Below are 23,884 nucleotides of genomic sequence, written 5' to 3' on the forward strand. Positions count from 1 at the left end.
TTGGGCCAAGCCAGGTGGTCTCTAGGGAGCCCACAAGCCCCCACTCCGCCACCAGGGGGAGGCGGCAGTGGGCAGACTTGTGGCCTCCCTGGCCGCCCCCTGACCTAGGTCTTTGGCCTATAAATCCCAAATATTCCGCAAAAAATCAGGGGAGCCTCGAAAATACTTTTCCGCCGCCGCAAGCTTCCGTTTCCGCGAGAACTCATCTGGAGACCCTTCCCGGCGCCCTGCCGGAGGGGACTTTGGAGTTGGAGGGCTTCTTCATCATCATCATCGCCCCTCCAATGACTCGTGAGTAGTTCACTTCAGACCTACGGGTCCGTAGTTACTAGCTAGATGGCTTCTTCTCTCTCTTGGATCTTCAATACAAAGTTCTCCATGATCTTCATGGAGATGTATCTGATGTAATCTTCTTTGGCGGTGTGTTTGTCGAGATCCGATGAATTGTGGACTTGTGATCAGATTATCTATGATATATATTTGAGTCTTTGCTGATTACTTATATGCATGATTTGATATCCTTGTAAGTCTCTCCGAGTCTTGGGTTTTGTTTGGCCAACTAGATCTATGATTCTTGCAATGGGAGAAGTGCTTGTTTTTTGGTTCTGCCATGTGGTGACCTTTCCGAGTGATAGTAGGGGCAGCAAGGCACACATCAAGCAGTTTCCATCAAGGGTAAAAAGATGGGGTTTTTATCATTGGTTTGAGATTATCCCTCTACATCATGTCATCTTGCTTAAGGCGTTACTTTGTTCTTATGGACTTAATACACTAGATCCATGCTGGATAGCGGTCGACGTGTGGAGTAATAGTAGTAGATGCAGAAAGTATTGGTCTACTTGTTTCAGACGTGATGCCTATAGAAATAATCATTGCATAGATATCGTCACGACTCTGCACAGTTCTATCAATTGCTCGACAGTAATTTGTTCACCCACCATTTACTTGCTTTCATGAGAGAAGCCACTAGTAAACACTACGCCCCCCCGGGTCTATTCACATCCATCATTTACTTTCGAGCTGTTGTGTAGACAGATCCAGATCGCTATGGCGTCCCCAAAAGTTCCGAAGGACAAGTTCTTCGAGAAGGTCATCAATCCCTACCTCACGGAGGTGCTACAACACCCTCAATCTATCGAGATTCATGAGGGGTTCTGCACATCCGTGATGTTGAGGGGTTCTGCACATCCAAGAGGATCGGAAGCGTAGAGGCGAGGCTCGAAGCAATGGAGCAGCAAGTCTTCAAGTGCCAAGGGATGGTGGAACGCGGACTCAACGCCAACCACATGATGATCACGGAGTTCACCAATAAGCACAAGATCGATGTCAAGGACATCGGGGAGCACCTCTTCGAGCTCTATGACCGAATCGATCATCTCCAAGCCCAGATCTACGACCTGCAAAACCAAAACTATGAGTATGAGTATAGATTTAAAGCAATGCGGTTGGCTGCAGATTTGAGTATTCCGGAGACTCGATCATCTTTCCATGATGGAAAATCAACCCAGACTCCAACAACTCCACCACCATCACCTCTAAAGGAAGATGATACGTCCATTTTGCATCATGCTTTCATGTTGACATTTATCGCTTTATGGGCTGTTATTACACTTCACGGTACAATACTTATGCCTTTTCTCTCTTATTTTGCAAGGTTTAGATGAAGAGGGAGAATGCCGGCAGCTGGAATTCTGGCCTGAAAAAGCAGCAAGTTTGAGATACCTATTCTGGCAACTCCAAAAGCCATGAAAATCAACGAGGATTTATTTTGGAATTTATAAAACATATTGGGCCGAAGAAGTACCACAGTGGATCCAGCACGAGGCCACAAGCCTGCTAGGCGCCCCCTGGCCGCGCCTAGGGGGCTTGTGGGCACCCTGGTGGCCCTCTGGCCCCCCTCCTTTGCTACAAGAAGGGTTTCATTCCAAGAAAAATCAAGAGGAGGCTTTCGGGAGGAATCACCGCCGCCACGAGGTAGAACTTGAGCAGAACCAATCTAGAGCTCCGAGAGGGCCGTCCTGCCGGGGAAACTTCCCTCCCGGAGGGGGAAATCATCGCCATCGTCATCACCAACACTCCTCTCATCGGAGGGGACTCATCACCATCAACATCTTCATCAGCACCATCTCATCTCCAGACCCTAGTTCATCTCTTGTAACCAATCTCCATCTCGCGACTCGGTTGGTACTTGTAAGGTTGCTAGTAGTGTTAATTACTCTTTATAGTTGATGCTAGTTGGATTACTTGGTGGAAGATTATATGTTCAGATCCTTGATGTTATGCATTACCTCTCTGGTCATGAATATGATTATGCTTTGTGAGTATCCACTTTTGTTCCTGAGGACATGGGATAAGTCATGCTATAAGTAGTCATGTGAATTTGGTATTCGTTTGATATTTTTATGTGTTGTATGTTGTCTCTCCTCTAGTGGTGTTATGTGAACGTCGACTACATAACACTTCACCATTATTTGGGCCTAGAGGAAGGCATTGGGAAGTAGTAAGTAGATGATGGGTTGCTAGAGTGATAGAAGCTTAAACCCTAGTTTATGCGTTGCTTCGTAAGGGGCTGATTTGGATCCACGAGTTTAATGCTATGGTTAGACTTTGTATGAATTCGTCTTTCGTAGTTGCGGATGCTTGCCAGAGGGGTTAATCATTAGTGGGATGCTTCTCCAAGTAAGGGCAGTACCGAAGCACCGGTCCACCCACATATCAAACTATCAAAGTAGCGAACGCGAATCATATGAACATGATGAAAACTAGCTTGATAGAATTTCCCATGTGTCCTCGGGAGCGCTTTACCTCCTATAAGAGTTTGTCCAGGATTGTCCCTTTCTACAAAAGGGATTGGGCCACTTTGCTGCACCTTTGTTACCGTTGTTACTTGCTACTTGCTACGAATCATTTTGTCACACAACTATGTGTTACCGATAATTTCAGTGCTTGCAGAGAATACCTTGCTGAAAACCACTTGTCAGATCCTTCTGATCCTCGTTGGGTTCGACACTCTTACTTATCAAAAGGACTACAATAGATCCCCTATACTTGTGGGTCATCAAGACTCTTTTCTGGCGCCGTTGCCGGGGAGTGAAGCGCCTTTGGTAAGTGGAATTTGGTAAGGAAACATTTATATAGTGTGCTGAAATTTATTGTCACTTGTTGCTATGGAAACTAATCCTTTGAGGAGTTTGTTCGGGGTATCTTAACCTCGAACGGAAGCACAAGGAGTTGCTCCGCAACCTTCTACACCTACTGAAAATATTTGCTATGAATTTCCTTCGGGTATGCTTGAGAAACCGTTGGCTAATCCTTTTACAGGAGATGGAACATTGATACGTCTCAAACGTATCTATAATTTTTGATGGTTTCATGCTGTTCTCTTGTCATCATTGGATGTTTTATTGACCTTTTACATCTTTTTTGGGACTAACTTATTAATTCAGTGCCAAGTGCCAGTTCTTGTTTTTCTTTGTTTTTGGCTCTTTTCAGATCTGATTTTGGAACGGAGTCCAAACGGACTAAAATCCCCGAAATAAATTTCTCCCAAACGGAAGAAGATCAGGGTGCTTGAGGGCCAAGGCAGGAGAGCTACAGGGGGCCCACAAGCCCTGTAGCCGCCACCAGGGGGGCGGCTAGCAGGCTTGTGGCCTCCCTGGCGCCCCCTGACCTAGCTCCTTCGCCTCTATATTCCCTAAAATACATAAAAATAGGGGAATCCACAAAAACACTTTTCCACCGCCGCAAGCTTCCGTTTCCGCGAGATCTCATCTGGAGACCCTTCCCGGTGCCCTGCCGGAGGGGACTTTGGAGTTGGAGGGCTTCTACATCAACATCATTGCCCCTCCAATGACTCGTGAGTGGTTCACTTTAGACCTACCACTACTAGAAAAAGGGCTATATATGATATAGACACTAATGGCGCACCAGACTAGTAGTGCGCCACTACTATATAGTAGTGGCGCACCATGTGCAGGTGTGCCATTAGTGTGATGGACACTAATGGCGCACCACACAATCGGTGCGCCACTACTATTTTTTTTTTGCAAAACTACTAATGGCGCACCACCAGCTGGTGCGCCATTAGTAACCAGGGTTACTAATGGCGCATCTGTAGGTGGTGCGCCACTACTATAATTTTTTTTGCAAAACTACTAATGGCGCACCACCAGCTACAGATGCGCCATTAGTAACCGCCGACGATGCCCCACACCCTCCCCCGCTCCACCGTCGCCTACGACCCCCCACACCCTCCCCGGCCCGCTCCATCGTCGCGGCCGACCCCCCGCACCCTCCCCTGCTCCACCGCCGCCGATGACCCCCCGCACCCTCCCCCGCTCCACCGCTGCCGACGACCCCCTGCACCCTCACTGGCCCATTCCACCGCCGCCGCCGACCCCCCGCACCCTCCCCCGCTCCACCGCCGCCGATGACCCCCGCACCCTACCCCGCTCCACCGCCGCCGCCGACCCCCCGCACCCTCCCCGGCCCGCTCCACCGCCCCTGCCGACCCCCCGCACCCTCCCCCGCTCCACCGCCGCCGACGACCCCCCGCACCCTACCCCGCTCCACCGACGCCGACGACTCCCCGCACCCTCCCCCGCTCCACCGCCGCCGCCGACCCCCCGCACCCTCCCCGGTCTTTTCCACCTCCGCCGACGACCCCCCGCACCCTCCCCCGCTCCACTGCCCCTGACGACCCCCCGCACCCTCTCCCGCTCCACCACCAATGCCGACCCTAGCACCCTCCCCCGCTCCACCGTCGCCGCCGACCCCTCGCACCCTCCCCTGTGTCCTCGCTCGGTTCCCCCGAACGGAATCGGCCGAGCGCACCACCCACCCCCTCCCTCCCCCCGAGCGCCATTGCTATCCAAAAAATATATATTACTAATGGCGCACCTCTCTGGGGTGCGCCATTGCTATCCCAAAAAAAAGATTACTAATGGCGCATCTCTCTGAGATGCGCCATTGCTATATAAAAAAAAATTACTAATGGCGCACTGCATGGGGATGCGCCATTGCTATAAAAAAAATTCTAATGGCGCACCCCCGAGCGGTGCACCATTGCCATCCAGCCGCAGGCCCCATACCCCATCGCCAACCCGCTCCTCCGCATCCTCCACCCGCACGTCGACGCTGCGCCCACCAAGGCCCAACGCATCGGCCTCCACCCCCGCCCCCAAACCCTAGCCCCATCCCCAACCCCATTCCCATGGAAGTCGAGGTCAAGCTCCGCCTCCCCGACGCGGCCGCGCACCGCCGCCTCTCCGCCTACCTCGCCCCTCGCCTCCTCCGCACCGACGCCCAGCGCAACGCCTTCTTCGACGCCCCGGCCCGGCCCCTCGCCGCCACCACCGCCGCGCTCCGCGTCCGCCTCTATGGCCCCGACGACCGCGCCCCCTCCCGCGCCGTCCTCGCGCTCAAGCGACGCGCGCGCATGGACCCCGGCGTCAGCTGCGTCGAGGAGCTCGAGGAGCCGCTCGACCCCGAGGCCGAGAGGCTGCGCCTCGACGGCGACTCGTAGGCCAGGCACTACCGTGACGCTGAGGACAAGCTCGGACACGGCAGCCGCTGCCGCCATCGAGCACCTCCAGCGGAATCCTATGCTATTGGATCCAGATGAGATCTCATGTTCTAGATCAACCTTGCACAGATCGGCACCACCCTTGCAGGCCTGCAGCTCATCAGACCGAAGACAAGCTAACATGTATGATGAAGCTTCCTCCTTCCCGATTAACCACTTCATGTTTTCAGTCATTTGTGATTTGTATGGTGATATGGACAGAATCCATATTCTTTTCTGGAGATGACCCTTTATCTATGCCTACAAGGGGTTTTATAATTATTCAATCGAGCTGCAGAGGTTCGGTGAGTAAATTTTCCCGTTTGATGTGTGACATCCGTAACTAGCTACTAGATATGTATTACAAGATGTTATTAATATGTTGAAGTTTTTTAAATTTCAATATTATGTCCATTAGTTGGGTCACTTCTGTCGATCCTTCTTATGGTAATATACTTGTGCTTTTTTGTGCAGGATTATTTGGCGTAGCAAGAATCATAGAGTTCTAGGTCAAATCAAACGATGGACAGGGAAATAGCTGCCTTATGAGCCAACATTTAATACTAAAATAAGGATTTTTGAGAGATCGGATGAGATAGTAACAGAACTGGATGGCTAAGTATATCTCGCAAGTTTCAGGAATCTCTGCCGAAGAAATTGGATACTTCGCTATTCTCGTTTCTGGAAGGCCACTTGTCAGGGTTAGGGGGTAATGATTTTTTCTATTCTTTGTTAGCTATATGACATATTGTTTTTGCACACGAATTTCTTATGCAGTATGCATTGCTGCGTCTGAAGTGTCCTGTTTTTAATTTATGAAAAGGAAACTCCATGAAGCGACGTACAACAAGACCCTGGATCTATGTGACCATAAGTTAACAAAGGAAGTGTTTCTATCGAAGGTGTGTGGACTTTAGGAGGAAATTCGCAGTACAGCCTAGAGCAAAAATACAATGGAATACCTTTTCTTTTCTGTGTGCTGGTAAACCATAATCTCTCCTTCTATCTCTTTATCACATGGGAATACCAGGTAGTGTAAATATGGGTACTGCCAGCATGAACGCACGCAAGAAAATGTGCTTATCTTTTCTTTTCTTTCTAGTTTGGAAACTGGCTAGCAGTTTCAGTTTGCAGCGCAAAAAGGCTGATGCCCTACTAAAACTGTCATTCTCTTTAGGTTTTGGTAACAGCTTGAAGGTGAAGATTAAAATCTTCAAAATAGTAGCGCTAATTTGTAATACTACTATAAATATGCTCAGTTGTCTTGATGTATGATTGGATTGAAGTGACACAATTTCTCAAAACTGGCATGATGCTCCGAGAACAATGCTTCCTATTTACAAGGAACTTTTATGAGCTGGCGTAACGATATGGGTCTTCAGGTTAGATACAGTTATCTACATTTACTTTGCTTTTCTATTGCTCGGTAATCTTCTTATGCCATCATTTTCTCAATATTTTTATGGTGCAGGTATCTGGTCCCGAGCTGATGGAGACAAGATCTGTTGCTGCTTCCGCTTTCGATTTTAAGTGAATCCTTTGATGAGAGTGCTTTTTTTGCTCTCTTGATACTACATCTGATTCACATATTTAATCTATCCTTGTTTAAGAAATTGTTCATGTATGTGCTTCATTGCTCCAGGAAAAACCGGGTGAATCTTTTCTGGACAATAGGCGCTTATTATATTTCATTGTAATGGCCGTTGCCAACACACGTAGTATGGTCACGTGCAACTTCTATTTCGCTCCCCAGTGGAGACCACCACCCAGATCCATCTCTTGTCAACCATGTTGATGCTCAGGGGAGTTGCTTACATGCGTTCTTGTTGTCGATCCGTGACGGCATGGCCTCCCCGTGCCCTCCGTTGAACAGGGGAACGACCCGTGTTCTAGCTGTTTGCTTTGGTTTTTAGCTGAGGGAGAAGGGGACGACCGCTGTCGCTCCTTCTCTCGAGCCTTCATCGTGATGAATCTGTGGGAGGAGAGGGGCACGCGCGTGATGGATCTGCTCCTAGCACCTCAAGCCGCACATCTTCGAGGTGATTGCTTCATCCACATTCAATATCGGTTCTCGTGTTTACTCCTTTTGTGGGTCGATGGATGCATGATACTCTGATCGTAGTAGGTTGTTGTGGTACATATCACACATTGGCACTCTGAAACTAGCCTGCAGTTTTCTCAAACAAAAATAACGTGACATGCCAGTGAAGAGGACTATAACATTCCAATGGAATAAATTGTAGTTACTTCTTATTTGCTTCTCAAAGAAAAGGATGTTATATTAACTTGATGTTGCTGTTCTTCGTAGGATGAACAAATGACACCTTGTAGGATCTTGTTTTTTTGTGTGATTCCCTCTTAAAGGATATACTTTTTCAGCTTATTTTATCAATTCTTCTGAAGCAAACAATATGCGATGGATAGCTACAGTTATAGCTTCTTTTATGTTATTGTCCTGATCGAGGTGCTTCCAAGGTTAGATATGCCTTGCCTTATGTATATTGGGTACATCAAGCCCTTTTCGGTGCATCATTAAACATTTTCTTTTCATATTTGCTTACTAATATTGTACACATTGGGATGAATGGATCAGCCTCATTCTTTTCTTAAAATAATTAGTCTATGTTTGTTTGTTTAGTAGCATCATTGTTCTACAACCTACCTGTTTGTTGGATAATAACCATCTTTCACAACTCATCCACTTTGCCATTTCTGTTATCTATTTTAGTTGGCTTGTCTTCCCAAAGGTATATCTTCCTGAACGTATGCCAACTATGCGCTTTATGTATTCACATCCGGGTACAGCTCTCACCAATATAAATGTGGCTATGTTGGAAGATGGTACAGAAATGTTCTGAAAGTGCGTTATATCGACTAGAGGGGGGGGGGGTGAATAGGAGATTTTTAGAATTTCATCACTGAGGAAATTCCTCACTGATGACTAACTTACAGCGGAAACAGTCAAGGATCAGTCGTGCAATCGTTCACAATAGCAGTATTGCAGAGTGAAGATTATGAAAACAGATTGCACAGTAAGCAGGCACGCAGAATACAGATGATGATTAACTCAAGTGAAGAATCTGGGGTTGAGGAAATTCAGAGAAAGTCTTCAGCAAATTCTTCAAACAGTCACAGTGAATGTCATCAACACATAATACAGAGATTGTAAAGAGTTGAGGAATTAGAACCCGATTCTTGGTGAAGACTGTTGTTGATGACCCAGTTCCAACTGCTGTGACAGTCGTACATCTGGTTTGGAGCGGCTTGGTATTGAAACCAAAGGACACCCAGTCCCGGGACACACAGTCCCTACCGTACTCTCCTTGAGCTAAGGACACACAGTCCTCGCCCAACACTCGTGGTAAGTGTTCAGGGCAGACTTCCAAACCCTCACAAACTCAATCACCCGACGATCCACAATTGACTGCTGGATTGCTCTAGACCATGACGCCTAACCGTCTGGAGGATGCACAGTCCTCAAAGGTAAAAGGCTTCAGTCCCACACAGGAACAACTTCTTCAGTGATGCTCACTCACTAGGTTTGGTTTGTGGTTTCGGTGGGTGGTGTATTTCCTCACTGATGATTTACTCTCGAAAGCTCTGAGGAATTTGGGTTGCTCTTATGACAAGTGTCAGTTTCTAACGGAGCAGCCAACCAGCTAGTGGTTGTGGGGGGCGGCTATTTATAGCCTGGGAGCATCCCGACATGATTTGACATTAATGCCCTTAAATAATATGACCGTTGGAGTGGATAAGATCAGTGACTTGGCGTGGCTTATCGAAACGGTCGGGACCCTCAACTGTGAGAGTCCTCATGTCACTCATATTCCTTACTTGAGGCTTTTGGTAGGATTTGGCTTGGGTTGAGCATCATGAGTAAATCCATTCCATAGTGTTACTTTGACCCCCTTTAACAGTACGGTGTTCCTATTCATCAAATGCGAAGAAGGTAAAACAGAAAACGTAAATCTTCATGCTTCAATTTCTTCAGAACGATTTTCTTCAGGAACCACCGATCTTCTCAATATCAATATCTTCATGAGGAATATCAATTTCATCGCAAATTCTTCGCGATTCATTTCTTCAGCTTCAGACCAATTTCTTCAACTGAAGACATATATTTTTAGGGGTCGATATTCTTCAAATATCTCAAACTCCTCAATGACTTATAGATCCTGTGTACACTCATAAACACATTAGATACTTAACCTATAAGTCTTCAAACCACCAAAATCACTAAGGGGCACTAGATGCACTTACAATCTCCCCCTTTTTGGTGGTTGATGACAATTAGGTTAAGTCTTCAACAGGGAATAAAAATGTGAAGTGTAAATACTTAATTGAGGAATTTGAAGACAAGATTCACAGAGACTCCCCCTGAAGATGTGCATACCTTGAGGATTTTGCTTTCATAGAATATGCACATTGATGATTTATATCATGGAGATCTCCCCCTGAATCTTGTAAATCATGCATACATATAACATATCATATGAAGAAAATGAAGATGCATGACGGCAAATGGTATCTGATGAATTCCAGCATGCGTGCATTAAAACTTGAGGAATAAGCATGCGAAGAAAAACGTTCAAAAAAGCGTCAGAGTACCATCGGGCTTAAGTTACAACTCATTACATAAAAACTTCAGAAGAGCCAAGAGTTTGTAACTTAAATATAGTTCATAAGCCCCAAAAATAACTCCCGTTTGAAGACTAACTCTCAAGTTTCTCCCCCTTTGTCATCAAGTGACAAAAAGGGACAAACTGAGGACTAACGCCCGTGAAGACTTCATTTCTTTGCGGTTGATGAAGATCCTTGGCGCTTCTTGGGTGTAGTCTTCTTCCTTGGTCCTGTTGCGGTGTCGAGTTGTTCCTCATCAGATTCGGCGGTGCGGAATGATGAGAAGGAGCTGTCTTCAAGATCTGGCACAGGAATGGGCCTGAACTTCTTCTTGGGAGGCCACGACCAGTCAAAGTCCTGCTCAAAGTTCAATTCTTCAAGCTCAGTCTGGGTCTTCAGATGGGCAAGGGTAGCCCATGTGCAATCAAAAACCTCATGCAGATAGTGATGATTAAGCTTCACACTGTTCTGTGTCTCAGTGAGGGTTTTCACAATGGCACCAAATTGGCGTTTGACCCATTTGTGGTTGTGATCCACCTTCTAATGAAGACTGAGAAGAAGCTCTCTGGTGTTTAGCACGCGAGGAGGAACTGGGCTTGGTGGACGAGTCTCAGTATCGTCCCATGAGGAATATGCATCTGGCTCTTTAAATTGACCATCAAGAGGCCTGCTTCCTTCATCAATTACAGACTTTCCTTTTCCCTCAATGGGCTCGAAAGTCTTCTTGTTGACCCGGATAGGAGGCATATAACCAACATGGTTCTGGAAATCTGCGTGAAAGTTGATGCCAGTCCTTGTCCTGAGGAATCTCATGATCCATGGTGCATAAATTTTGTGATCATATGGGCACATTGCATTGTCAGCCAAAGTCCTCAAGAATAAATCATGGATATTCATGGGGATACCGTGAATGATGTTGAAGAGGATATTCTTCATGAGGCCGACGACATCTTCGTCATCATCATGGCCTTTGATGGGCGCTAGCACACTGCAGAGAATGCGGTAGACAGACCGGGGTGTGTACTTGAGCTCATGGACGAGGAATGTGGTTTTGATGGTTTTCCTGCAGCCAAAGGCTTCATGAGGACTTCCATCATTCCATTTGGCAGCTCACGCTCACCATAAAGATTCACTGCCCCTTCTGAAGGAATTGGTACGGGCAGTTCTCTGAGGAGTTCAGACGCTGGAGCCTTGTAGTGAGTATTTTGGGTCATCCAGTCGAACACCCAAGTGTTGATGTCATCAGCATTGCCCGAGATGTGCAGAGTTGAATAGAACTGAAGAATTAGCTCACTATTCCAATCTGATATGTCTGAGCACATAGGGAGCAAATCTGCATCATGGAGTACACTGAGGACTAGTTCCATGCAGGGAATCTCTTCAAGTTCATCATGAGGAATGTGCCTGTGCTGGAATATCTTGTTGCGTCCACAGAGCACAGAAGCATAGTAGTTCATCTGAGTCCTTGTCCAAAACTTCAGATGCCTCATTTGAGGCCTGTCATAAGGATTCTCTCCGATGAAATACATGCGTTCCTCAAAGAAATTCTCTTTCTGAAACTTTGGCCGCTTCGAGAATGGCAGGCGCTGAACTGGATTGAGATTGTGCTGAGGAATGGGAGGGGAAACAACCATGGCAGTATCTGGGTTGAGCACAATGAAGTCATTGTCAGGGGCGGGAACATTTTCTTCAGTAGTTTCCTCAGGTTGAGGAATTTCTTGCTCTGGCTGAGCATCAGGCTGAGGAATTTCTTCTTCCTTCTCAGCTTGAGGAGTTTGGTCAGCCTGTTCAGTGGGAGGAGCCTGCTCAGACTGGACATTTTCTTCAGCTTGATTTTCATCAGCTGACTTTGTGGGAGAAGCAGATTCATCAGCTGCTGCAGCTGAAGCTTGAGTAGTCTCTTTCTGAGGAATATGAGGTTGAGGACTGTCATCAATTTGTATTTCCTCATCAGTATGCTCCTCAGAGGCAGCATCCTTCATTTCCTCATCTGCCCTTGTAGTGTGGTCACCGATGACGACCATTTCATATGAAGGTGCAACATTAAGAGGCACCGGGTCCAGAGGGGCAGATTCTTCAGTTTCCTTGAGGCGTTTTGCCTCAATCTTTTCTTCTGCTGAGGAAGCTTTTCGCTTCTTCGCTTCCTTCTTAGCAGCCCTTGTCTTTTTCGTGTCTGATGCAGACGGGATTAACTTCTTCACCTTTGACGTTTTTGGTGAAGGTGTTTTCTCAACAGATTCTTCAGCTGGCAGTGAGGAACCAGCTGGAACAGAGTCATCAGCCTGCTTTGGTGAAGCAGCTGGATCAGTAGCAGTTTCATCAGGGTTTGCAGTTTCATCAGGAGCGGTCTCAGTGATGATTTCTTCAATGGCCGGCTCATCAGCACGGCGCTCTTGGTGTTGTTCCTCAGCTTGAGGAATTTCCTCCTCATCAGGAGATGCATCTTCTGGCTGTTCAACCAGGGGCTGAGGAGTCGGTGCTGGTGGGGGGTGACGTTTGTTGTAGTCATCAACAGCACTAGTGCCTAGCTTGATGAAATTGCATTTGATGCTTGTGCGATCTGACAGTTTCTCACACTTGTCAGTCAAGACTTGCAGCTCTGCCTGGGTGGACACCAATGCTTCAGGCGTCAACTTGAGAACATTTTCCCTGAGGAATTTCCCCTTTCTGGCCTTTGCAATCTTTGCGTGCTTGGCCTTCTGTTTCTTCCACTTGGCTTCATTTATGAAGGTAGCCACCATGTGGCTGGCACGAGGAGGAAGTTTCAAATCATCAATGGGTGTGTTTGGGTCTTCATACCACACATTGATGAAGTCGAGGAGGACCTTGAGGTCCATCGCCAGAGGAATAGCACTGCCTGATGCTTGTGCTACCCTTTCTTGCTTGTTCCTGATGATGGCTTCCAGAGTTTCATCATCATATTCATCACTTCCCTCTGATGCAGACGGGACTGTGATGATTTTGTTGGGGCTGGGCAGAGGTGCAGGTTCAGTTGTTGTCAAAGTCTTCAAAAGGGGTGTTGAAGACTTTGTCTCCGAGCTAGTTGCAGCTGGGAGTGAGGAGCTAGAGCTGGCAGTCGTAGTCTTCACGACTTTCTTCTGTACTGGCTTTGGAGGTGGAGCTGAGGACTTTGGTGTAGATGAGATTGGTGCTGAGGGTTTTGGCGCTGATGGTTTTGGTGTTGACGGTTTTGGAACCGAGGGTTTTGGAGCTGAGGGTTTTGTGACAGAAGTCTGTGCAAACTTCTCTTGGGGCTTTGAAGCTTTTGGCTTTGTTGGCACAGACTTTGGTTGAGGAATCTCGGAGCCTGAGGTTTCTGCTGCTGAGGAATGAGCAGCACCGGAGGCAGCAGCTGAGGATTCATGAAATTTCTTCACTGCTGTTTCTGCTTGCTTCTTGAGCTTGGCCAGATGCCTTTCTTTTTCATCTGGGTAGCATCAAGTGTCATAAGACTTGAGGGATGAGCTACTTGATGATCCTCAAGTGGGGCCCTTCTGCCAGGAGGCTTCAAAGCGAATTTCTTTGCATATTTTGGAGTCACAAACCTGTACTCCTTCCACTCCTTTGCCCATCTGCGTTCAATTTTCTGCAGCCTAATCTTTCTTTTAGGCATAGTCTCAGGTTCATCCTCAGGCGTGCAATAGTCCAGGTATATGTCATCAGGAATATCAACAGCTGTGTTCTGCTCTAGTTTCTTTCCTCCCTTCTGTTTCCTTTCTTCCTCCATTTTCTTCAGACGAGGAATTTTCTGAGGATTTTGAACTCTTGAGGATTCTGATGAGCCTTGAAGAGTTTCTTCCAAAAACGCTGCAAATGAGTTAATGTGATGAGAACCGAGAGATTCATCAGCTGACATGTGTGTACCTGTGAACAGAGTATAGTTGCGAGGAATCTGGAGAGGTCATATGCGTTCTCAGATTTGAAGAAAATGAAAAAGTTTGACAATTTGGAGAGGTCATATACCAGAGATCATTGTCTATAGCTTGTAGATGCATTTGCATTTTGTTCTTCCAGAACGGAAAATTCTTTCCCTCGTAGGTAGGACATGCTGCAGTCACCTTAAACATGCCTGCAGTCGACATAACTAAAACTCCAGGTGGTTAAACCAAAATCACACAGAACAAGGGAGTACCTTGCCCTGATACCAACTGAAAGTGCGTTATATCGACTAGAGGGGGGGGGGGGTGAATAGGAGATTTTTAGAATTTCATCACTGAGGAAATTCCTTTTGAGGAAATTCCTCACTGATGACTAACTTACAGCGGAAACAGTTAAGGATCAGTCGTGCAATCGTTCACAATAGCAGTATTGCAGAGTGAAGATTATGAAAACAGATTGCACAGTAAGCAGGCACACAGAATAGAGACGATGATTAACTCAAGTGAAGAATTTGGGGTTGAGGAAATTCAGAGAAAGTCTTCAGCAAATTCTTCAAACAGTCACAGTGAATGTCATCAGCACATAATACAGAGATTGTAAAGTGTTGAGGAATTAGAACCCGATTCTTGGTGAAGATTGTTGTTGATGACCCAGTTCCAACTGCTGTGACAGTTGTACATCTGGTTTGGAGCGACTTGGTATTGAAACCAAAGGACACCCAGTCCCGGGACACACAGTCCCTACCGTACTCTCCTTGAGCTAAGGACACACAGTCCTCGCCCAACACTCATGGTAAGTCTTCAGGGCAGACTTGCAAACCCTCACAAACTCGGTCACCCGGCGATCCATAATTGACTGCTGGATTGCTCTAGACCATGACGCCTAACCGTCTGGAGGATGCACAGTCCTCAAAGGTAAAAGGCTTCAGTCCCACACAGGAACAACTTCTTCAGTGATGCTCACTCACTAGGTTTGGTTTGTGGTTTCGGTGGGTGGTGTATTTCCTCACTGATGATTTACTCTCGAAAGCTCTGAGGAATTTGGGTTGCTCTTATGACAAGTGTCAGTTTCTTGAGGCTTACTGTGAGAGTCCTCATGTCACTCATATTCCTTACTTGAGGCTTTTGGTAGGATTTGGCTTGGGTTGAGCATCATGAGGAAATCCATTCCATAGTGTTACTTTGACCCCCTTTAACAGTACGGTGTTCCTATTCATCAAATGCGAAGAAGGTAAAACAGAAAACGTAAATCTTCATGCTTCAATTTCTTCAGAACGATTTTCTTCAGGAACCACCGATCTTCTCAATATCAATATCTTCATGAGGAATATCAATTTCATCGCAAATTCTTCGCGATTCATTTCTTCAGCTTCAGACCAATTTCTTCAACTGAAGACATATATTTTTAGGGGTCGATATTCTTCAAATATCTCAAACTCCTCAATGACTTATAGATCCTGTGTACACTCATAAACACATTAGATACTTAACCTATAAGTCTTCAAACCACCAAAATCACTAAGGGGCACTAGATGCACTTACATGTTCACGCCGCTCGAAGCTATTTACATGAAGCACTATTATTAGTAGTTAGAGAAGCTCGCACTTCCAAGGTTGTCCACCTCCTATATATGATGAATATTTTTCTCATAGAACTTACTCTAATCAGATGTCAGAATATATATTATCCATGTAACAATCTATTCATTCACGTTTTATCAGTTCCCCTAAATTGTTATTTGGTTTTTAGAATTTTACATGTATTTTACATGTTGATCTTACAGGACCATGTCAGTTTCTTCTAGAGATTAAATTCATGTTTAGTTAATGCTTGTGTTGCTGCTTAGATGGTGCAACATTGAAAGTAGCATGGTACAATCTATTCATGTTTAGTTAATGCTTGTGATGGACAGAATGGCCTGTTGAGGAACAGTGCAGTTCCTGTTGAGGATAGTGCTGTTGTTGCAAGTAGCATGGTCCTTACACAACCTGAGGTAGAAGGCAAGGAAGATTTGCTACAGACAAGTAGTGATGATAATTCTGTGAGTCAAAAGCTTTCTGATGGACAGAGTACAAAGGGTACACCACAAGGGCAGAGGCGGAAGTTAGATATCGACTTGTAATGTGATGGTAGTTTAGATGATCGATATGGACTTGTAATGTGAAGACAAACTCGCTACTCGCGGTCTCGAGACTTGTAATGTTCTAACTTTGTTCGATATTTTAAATTAGGAGACTAATATGATGAATTGTATTCGAAGACTAATCTTCTATTGTATTCGATAAATCTGTTGTTTATATGTTGTGCTCTCTATATTCTGTGCAATAATATGTTTTGTAATCTATGCAAATATCAGAAAAATAAAATAAATACCTAATATTCATACTAGTGGCGCACCACTCAGCACTTTAGTGGCGCACTTCAAAAGCGCACTAGTGGCGCATCGTCAACTAGTGCGCCATTAGTAAGCCAGAGCACATGGGTAAATATGGCCCTGGGAGGCATACTAATGGCGCACCAGGAGGTGCTCCATTAGTATACCAGATACTAATGGCGCACCAGGAGCTATACTAATGGCGCACTTCTTGGTACGCCGTTAGTATACCAGATACTAATGGCGCACCATGAGCAATACTAATGGCGCACTGCCTGGTGCGCCATTAGTATACCAGATACTAATGGCACACTTGTGGTGCGCCATTAGTAAAAAAATCTAATGGCGTGATGCTAGTGGCGCACCTATAGTGCGCCATTAGTAGCCAAAATAGGTGCGCCATTAGCACGCCTTTTCCTAGTAGTGTACGGGTCCGTAGTTAGTAGCTAGATGGCTTCTTCTCTCTCTTGGATCTTCAATACAAAGTTCTCCATGATCTTCATGGACATCTATCCGATGTAATCCTCTTTGGTGGTGTGTTTGTCGAGATCCGATAAATTGTGGATTTTTGATCAGATTATCTATGATATATATTTGAGTCTTTGCTGATTTCTTATATGCATGATTTGATATCCTTGTAAGTCTCTCTGAGTCTTGGGTTTTGTTTGGCCAACTAGATCTATGATTCTTGCAATGGGAGAAGTGCTTGGTTTTCGGTTCATACCGTGTGGTGACCTTTCCTAGTGACAGAAAGGGCAGCAAGGCACGCATCGTGTTGTTGCCATCAAGGGTAACAAGATGGGCTTTGTCGTAGATATGAGATTGTCCATCTACATCATGTCATCTTGCTTAAGGCGTTACTCTGTTCTTTTGGACTTAATACACTAGATGCATGCTGGATAGTGGTCGACGTGTGGAGTAATAGTAGTAGATGCAGAAAGTATCGGTCTACTTGTTTTGGACGTGATGCCTATAGATATAATCATTGCCATAGATAACATGACGACTTTGCGCGGTTCTGTCAATTGCTCGACAGTAATTTGTTCACCCACCGTCTACTTGCTTTCATGAGAGAAGCCACTAGTGAACACTACGGCCCCCGGGTCTATTCACACCTATCGTTTCCACTTTCGCTTTTACTTTTCTTTGTTACTTTGTTGCTTTCAGTTCTCACTTGGCAAACAATCTATAAGGGATTGAAAACCCCTTCATAGCATTGGGAGCGAGCTTTTTGTGTTTGTGCACGTACTTGTGATACTCCTTCACTGGATCGATACCTTGGTTCTCAAAACTGAGGGAAATACTTACCGCCGTTGTGCTACATCACCCTTTCCGCTTCGAGGGAACACCAACGCAAGGCTCCAAGGCCAAGGGGGAATCCTTTGCATATTTTCCTAGGAAGTCCCTAAAGGTGTAGCCATAGTAGAAGGATTCCTGGTGCCGTTGCTGAGGAGTATCAAGACAAGAATAGTCTCCCGTCAGCACGTGTTTCTGGTGCCGCTGGAAGGTCTTTTGTTGTAGTAGCAGAAGTATTTCTGGCGCCGTTGCCGGGGAAGGAGAGATCTATCCAAGTAGGTCTCACAAACTCATCTCTTGCATTTACTTTTTTTGCCACTTGCCTCTCGTTTTCCTATCCCCCACTTCACATTTTCCGTTTTCTTTTTCCTTTCTCCTTTGCCGTTTTCTCTTGCCTTTTGACTTTTTGCCGTTTTCGCTTGCCGGTTTTCTTGCTTGCTTGTTTGCTTGTTTGTTTGTTGAAGTCATCATGGCTGAAAACACCAAACTTTGCGACTTCTCGAGTACCAATAATAATGATTTTATTAGTACTCCGGTTTCTCCCGCCACTAGTTTGGAATCGTATGAAATCAGCGCAGCTTTGCTGAATCTTGTTATGAATGAACAATTCTCTGGCCTTCCTAGTGAAGATGCCGCATGCCATCTCAATACCTTCATTGAGCTTTGCGATATGCAAAATAAAAGAGATGTGGATAATGACGTGATTAAGTTGAAGCTTTTCCCTTTCTCGTTGCGAGATCACGCAAAAACTTGGTTTTCTTCTTTGCCCAAAATAGCATCGATTCTTGGGATAAGTGCAAAGATGCTTACATATCCAAGTATTTTCCGCCGGCTAAGATCATCTCCTTACGTAATGATATCATGAATTTCAAGCAACTTGATCATGAACACATTGCACAATCTTGGGAGAGGATGAAGCTTATGATTAGAAATTGTCCCGCTCATGGCTTGAGTTTGTGGATGATTATGCAAATCTTTAACGCTGGTTTGAATTTTGCTTCTCGCAATATCTTGGACTCCGCCTGAGGTGGAACGTTTATGGAAATCACGTTAGGAGATGCTACAAAACTCCTAGACAATATCATGACCAACTACTCTCAGTGGCACACTGAAAGGTCGCCTGCTAGCAAAAAGGTATACGCTATTGAAGAAATTAACTCGCTTAGTGCTAAGATGGACGAGTTGATGAATTTGGTTGCTAGTAGAAACACTCCTTTAGATCCTAATAACATGCCACTATCTTCCTTGATTGAGAGTAGCAACGCTAGTTTGGACGTGAATTTTGTTGGTAGGAACAATTTTGGCAACAACAATGCTTTTAGAGGAAACTATGTTCCTATGCCTTTTCCTAGTAACCCCTCTAACAATTATGGCAATTCCTACAACAACACTTATGGAAATCACAACAAATTACCCTCTGATTTAGAGAGTAATATCAAAGAGTTCATCAACTCTCAAAAGATTTTCAATGCGTCCATAGAGGAAAAACTACTCAAAATTGATGATTTGGCTAAGAGCGTTGATAGGATGTCTTGTGATATTGATGCTTTGAAAGTTAGATGTGCTCCTCCCAAGGTCAACTTGGATGAAACTTTGAAAGCTATGCGTGTCTCCAAGAATGAGAGCAAAGAAAGAACCGCCCAAATTCGCGCTAGGCATGAATGGTTTAAAAGGGTGCGTTCTAGTGATGTAAATCACGAAGATATTATAGTGCTTGGTGTGACTCCTCTTGAATCTTTGTTTTTGTGTGTCAAACCTATTGATGAAGGGGCTGGATATGAATCCACTTTGGTTGAAAAACGGCCCAATGATTCGGAGTCCACCCATTTTGATGATAAAGGTGTGGAGAGTGGAGTAGAAGAAATTAAAATTTTGGATAGTAATGAAACTCCCACTTTGGATTTCAAGGAATTCAATTATGATAATTGCTCCTTGTTTGAATGCATTTCTTTGATGCAATCCATTGCAAACTCTCCACATGCTTATAGCCAAAGCAAAGCCTTTACCATGCATATCGTAGATGCTATGATGAAATCTCTTGAAGAGAAGCTCGAACTAGAAGTATCTATACCTAGAAAACTTCATGATGAGTGGGAACCTACTATCAAAATCAAGATCAAAAACTATGAGTGCAATGCTTTGTGTGATTTGGGTGCTAGTGTTTCCGCGATTCCAAAGTCTTTATGTGATATTCTTAGTTTTCATGAGATTGAAGAGTGTTCTCTTAATTTGCATCTTGCGGATTCTACTATCAAGAAACCCATGGGAAGGATCGATGATGTTCTTATTGTTGCAAATAATAACTATGTAGCCGTGGATTTCATTGTACTTGACGTAGATTGCAATCCTTCATGTCCCATTATTCTTGGTAGACCTTTCCTAAGGACTATTGGTGCTATCATAGATATGAAGGAAGGGAATATTAGATTTCAATTTCCTTTAAAGAAGGGCATGGAGCACTTTCCTAGAAAGAAAACAAGATTGCCTTATGAATCTATGATGAGGGCTACTTATGGTTTGAGCACCAAAGATGACTATACGTGATTCCATCACCTTATGCCTAGCTAAGGGCGTTAAACAATAGCGCTTGTTGGGAGGCAACCCAACAAATCTATCCTTTTTCTTTCTGTTTTGTGTTTTTCACACTTTCATAATTCTGTTATGATTATGTTTTTTGTGTTTCTTGTTGCGTTTGTGCCAAGCAAAACCGTTATGATTAGTCTTGGGGATGATCGTTTGGTCATGCTGGGAAAGACAGAAACTTTCTGCTAACGAATTTTTTTTTTCTGTAAGAGATTTTGAGTTGATTCTTTTTGGTTCTGATTGCTACGCAAATTCTTCAGACTGTCGTAATTTTTCCGAATTTTTAAGTAACAGAAGTATACGAAATATACAGATTGCTACAGACTGGTCTGCTGTTAACAAATTCTGTTTTTGTTGTGTTGGTTGCTTATTTTGATGAAACTATGGATAGTATCGTGGGGTATTATCCATGGAAGATTGCAAATACAGTAACCCAACATCAACATAAGTAGAATTTAAGTTTGCTACAGTACCTAAGGAAGTGGTGGTTTGCTTTCTTATACTAATGTTATCACGAGTTTCTGTTTAAGTTTCGTGTTGTGAAGTTTTCAAGTTTTGGGTGAAAGTCTTATGGACAAAGAGATAAAGAGTGGCAAGAGCTCAAGCTTGGGGATGCCCAAGGCACCCCAAGAGATTCAAGGATTCCGTAAAAGCCTAAGCTTGGGATGCCCCGGGAAGGCATCCCCTCTTTCGTCTTCAATCCATCGGTAACGTTACTTAGGACTATATTTTTATTCACCACATGTTATGTGTTTTGCTTGGAGCGTCTTGTATCATAGGATTCTTTTATTTTTGTTGTGTCACAATCATCCTTGCTGCACACCTAGAGAGATAGACATGCACTCACCGTAATTTTGTCAAGCTTCACTTATATCCTTTGGTAGACAATTCAGCTCACATGTGCTTCACTTATATCTTTTGAGCTAGTTGATTTTGCTCTATGTGCTTCACTTATATCTTTTAGAGGACAGCGATGCGTGGCTTGGTAGTTGATCTATGCTTTGAAAGTAGTCTCGAAAGGGGTAGTTATCCAAAGGGATACGAAAACTTCCACCTTCATGTGCATTGAATAGTTAGAGAAGTTTGATTCATCTCAATTAGTTTTGAGTTGTGGTTGTGGTAATATTGAAGTTATGCTAGTAAGGTGTTGTGGATCTAGAAATACTTGTGTTGAAGTTAGTGATTCCCGTAGAATGCACATATAGTGAACCTCTATGTGATGAAGTCTGAGCATGATTAGTCTATTGATTGTCATCCTTTGTGTGGCGGTCGGGATCACGCGATGGTTTATACCTACCAACCCTTCCCCTAGGAGTATGCGTTGAATGCTTTGTTTCGATTACTACTAAAACTTTTGCAACAAGTATATGAGTTCTTCATGACTAATGTTGAGTCCATGGTTTATATGCACTTTCACCTTCCACCATCACTATCTTCTTAGTGCCGTGCAACTTTCGCCGGTGCACAAAACCCACCATTAGCCTCCCTCAAAACAGCCACCATACCTACCTACTATGGCTTTTTCAAAGTCATTCCGAGATATATTGCCATGCAACTACCACCATGACACGTGCCACCACTTCTACATTGCCATTGCATTGTCGTAAGATAGCTAGCATGATATTTCCATTAATGTCTATGGCATGCTAGATCATTGTTACGGTACACCACCAAAGGCATTCCATATAGAGTCATCGTTGCTCTAAGTTATGAGTTGTATGTGTGATGATCATCATTGATGGAGCATTGTCCCATGTGAGGAAATAAAAGTGGCTAGCGAAGCCCATATACAAAAAGAGGCCAAAGATGCCCACCAAAAAAAGAGAGGCCAAAGAGCCCACAAAAAAATGATGAGAGAAAAAGAGAGAAGGGACAATGCTACTATCCTTCCACACTTGTGCTTATTAAGCACCATGATCTTCATGATTGAGAGTCTCTCATTTTTTCACCACCATAGAGCTAGTGGGAAATTTTCATTACATAACTTGGCTTGTATATTCCAATGATAGGCTTCCTGAAATTTGCCTCAGGTCTTTGTGAGCAAGCAAGTTGGATGCACACCCACTAATTTTCTTTAAGAGCTTTCACATACTCTTAGCTCTAGTGCATCATTTGTATGTCAATCCCTACTAATTCACATTGATATCTATTGAATAGCATCTCCAAAGCTCATTGATATGCCTTGTTAATGTGATCATCTTCTCCTTGTTTGTCTTGCAACCTCCACCACACTCCACACCACTTATAGTGCTAAAACCATGGCTCACGCTCATGTATTGCGTGAGAGTTGAGAAGGTTTGAGAAAGTAAAGGTGTGAAAACAATTACTTGGCCAATACCGGGGTTGCGCATGATTTAAATTCGTTGTGCAATGATGATAGAGCATAGCCAGACTATATGCTTTTGTAGGGATAACTTTCTTTTGGCCTTTTTATTTTGAAAGTTCATGATGACCTTGCTAGTTTACTTGAAGTATTATTGTTTCCACGTCAATAGCAAACTATTGTTTTGAATCTAATGGATCTGAACATTCACGTCACATAAGAGGAGTTACAAAGGACATCTATGCTAGGTAGCATGAAAGCATAAAAAAATCATTCTTTATCACTTCCCTACTCAAGGACGAGCAGGAGTTAAGCTTGGGGATGCTTGATACGTCTCAAACATATCTATAATTTTTGATGGTTTCATGCTGTTATCTTGTCATCTTTGGATGTTTATCTTTTTTGGGACTAACTTATTAATTCAGTGCCAAGTGCCAGTTCCTGTTTTTTCTGTGTTTTTGCCTCTTTTTAGATCCGATTTTGGAACAGAGTCCAACCGGAATAAAATCCCCAAAATAAAATTTTCCCGAACAGAAGAAGATCAGGGGGCTTGAGGGCCAAGGCAGGAGAGCTACACGGGGCCCACAAGCCCTATAGCCGCCACGAGGGGGGAGGGGCGGCGGCTAGTAGGCTTGTGGCCTCCCTGGCGCCCCCCTGACCTAGCTCCTTCGCCTATATATTCCCTAAAATAAAGAAAAAATAGGGGAATCCACGAAAGCACTTTTCCGCCGCCGCAAGCTTCCGTTTCCACGAGATCTCATCTGGAGACCCTTCCCGGTGCCCTGCCGGAGGGGACTTTGGAGTTGGAGGGCTTCCACATCAACATCATCGCCCCTCCAATGACTCGTGAGTAGTTCACTTCAGACCTACGGGTCCGTAGTTAGTAGCTAGATGGCTTCTTCCCTCTCTTGGATCTTCAATACAAAGTTCTCCATGATCTTCATGGAGATCTATCCGATGTAATCCTCTTTGGCGGTGTGTTTGTCGAGATCCGATGAATTGTGGATTTTTTATCATATTATATATGATATATATTTGAGTCTTTGCTGATTTCTTATATGCATGATTTGATATCCTTGTAAGTCTCTCCGAGTCTTGGGTTTCGTTTGGCCAACTAGATCTATGATTCTTGCAATGGGAGAAGTGCTTGGTTTTGGGTTCATACCGTGTGGTGACCTTTCCCAGTGACAGAAAGGGCAGCAAGGTACGCATCGTGTTGTTTCCATCAAGGGTAACAAGATGGGCT

Source organism: Hordeum vulgare, chromosome 6H (assembly GCF_904849725.1).
Source record: "Hordeum vulgare subsp. vulgare chromosome 6H, MorexV3_pseudomolecules_assembly, whole genome shotgun sequence".
In the NCBI taxonomy this organism is placed as follows: Eukaryota; Viridiplantae; Streptophyta; class Magnoliopsida; order Poales; family Poaceae; genus Hordeum; species Hordeum vulgare.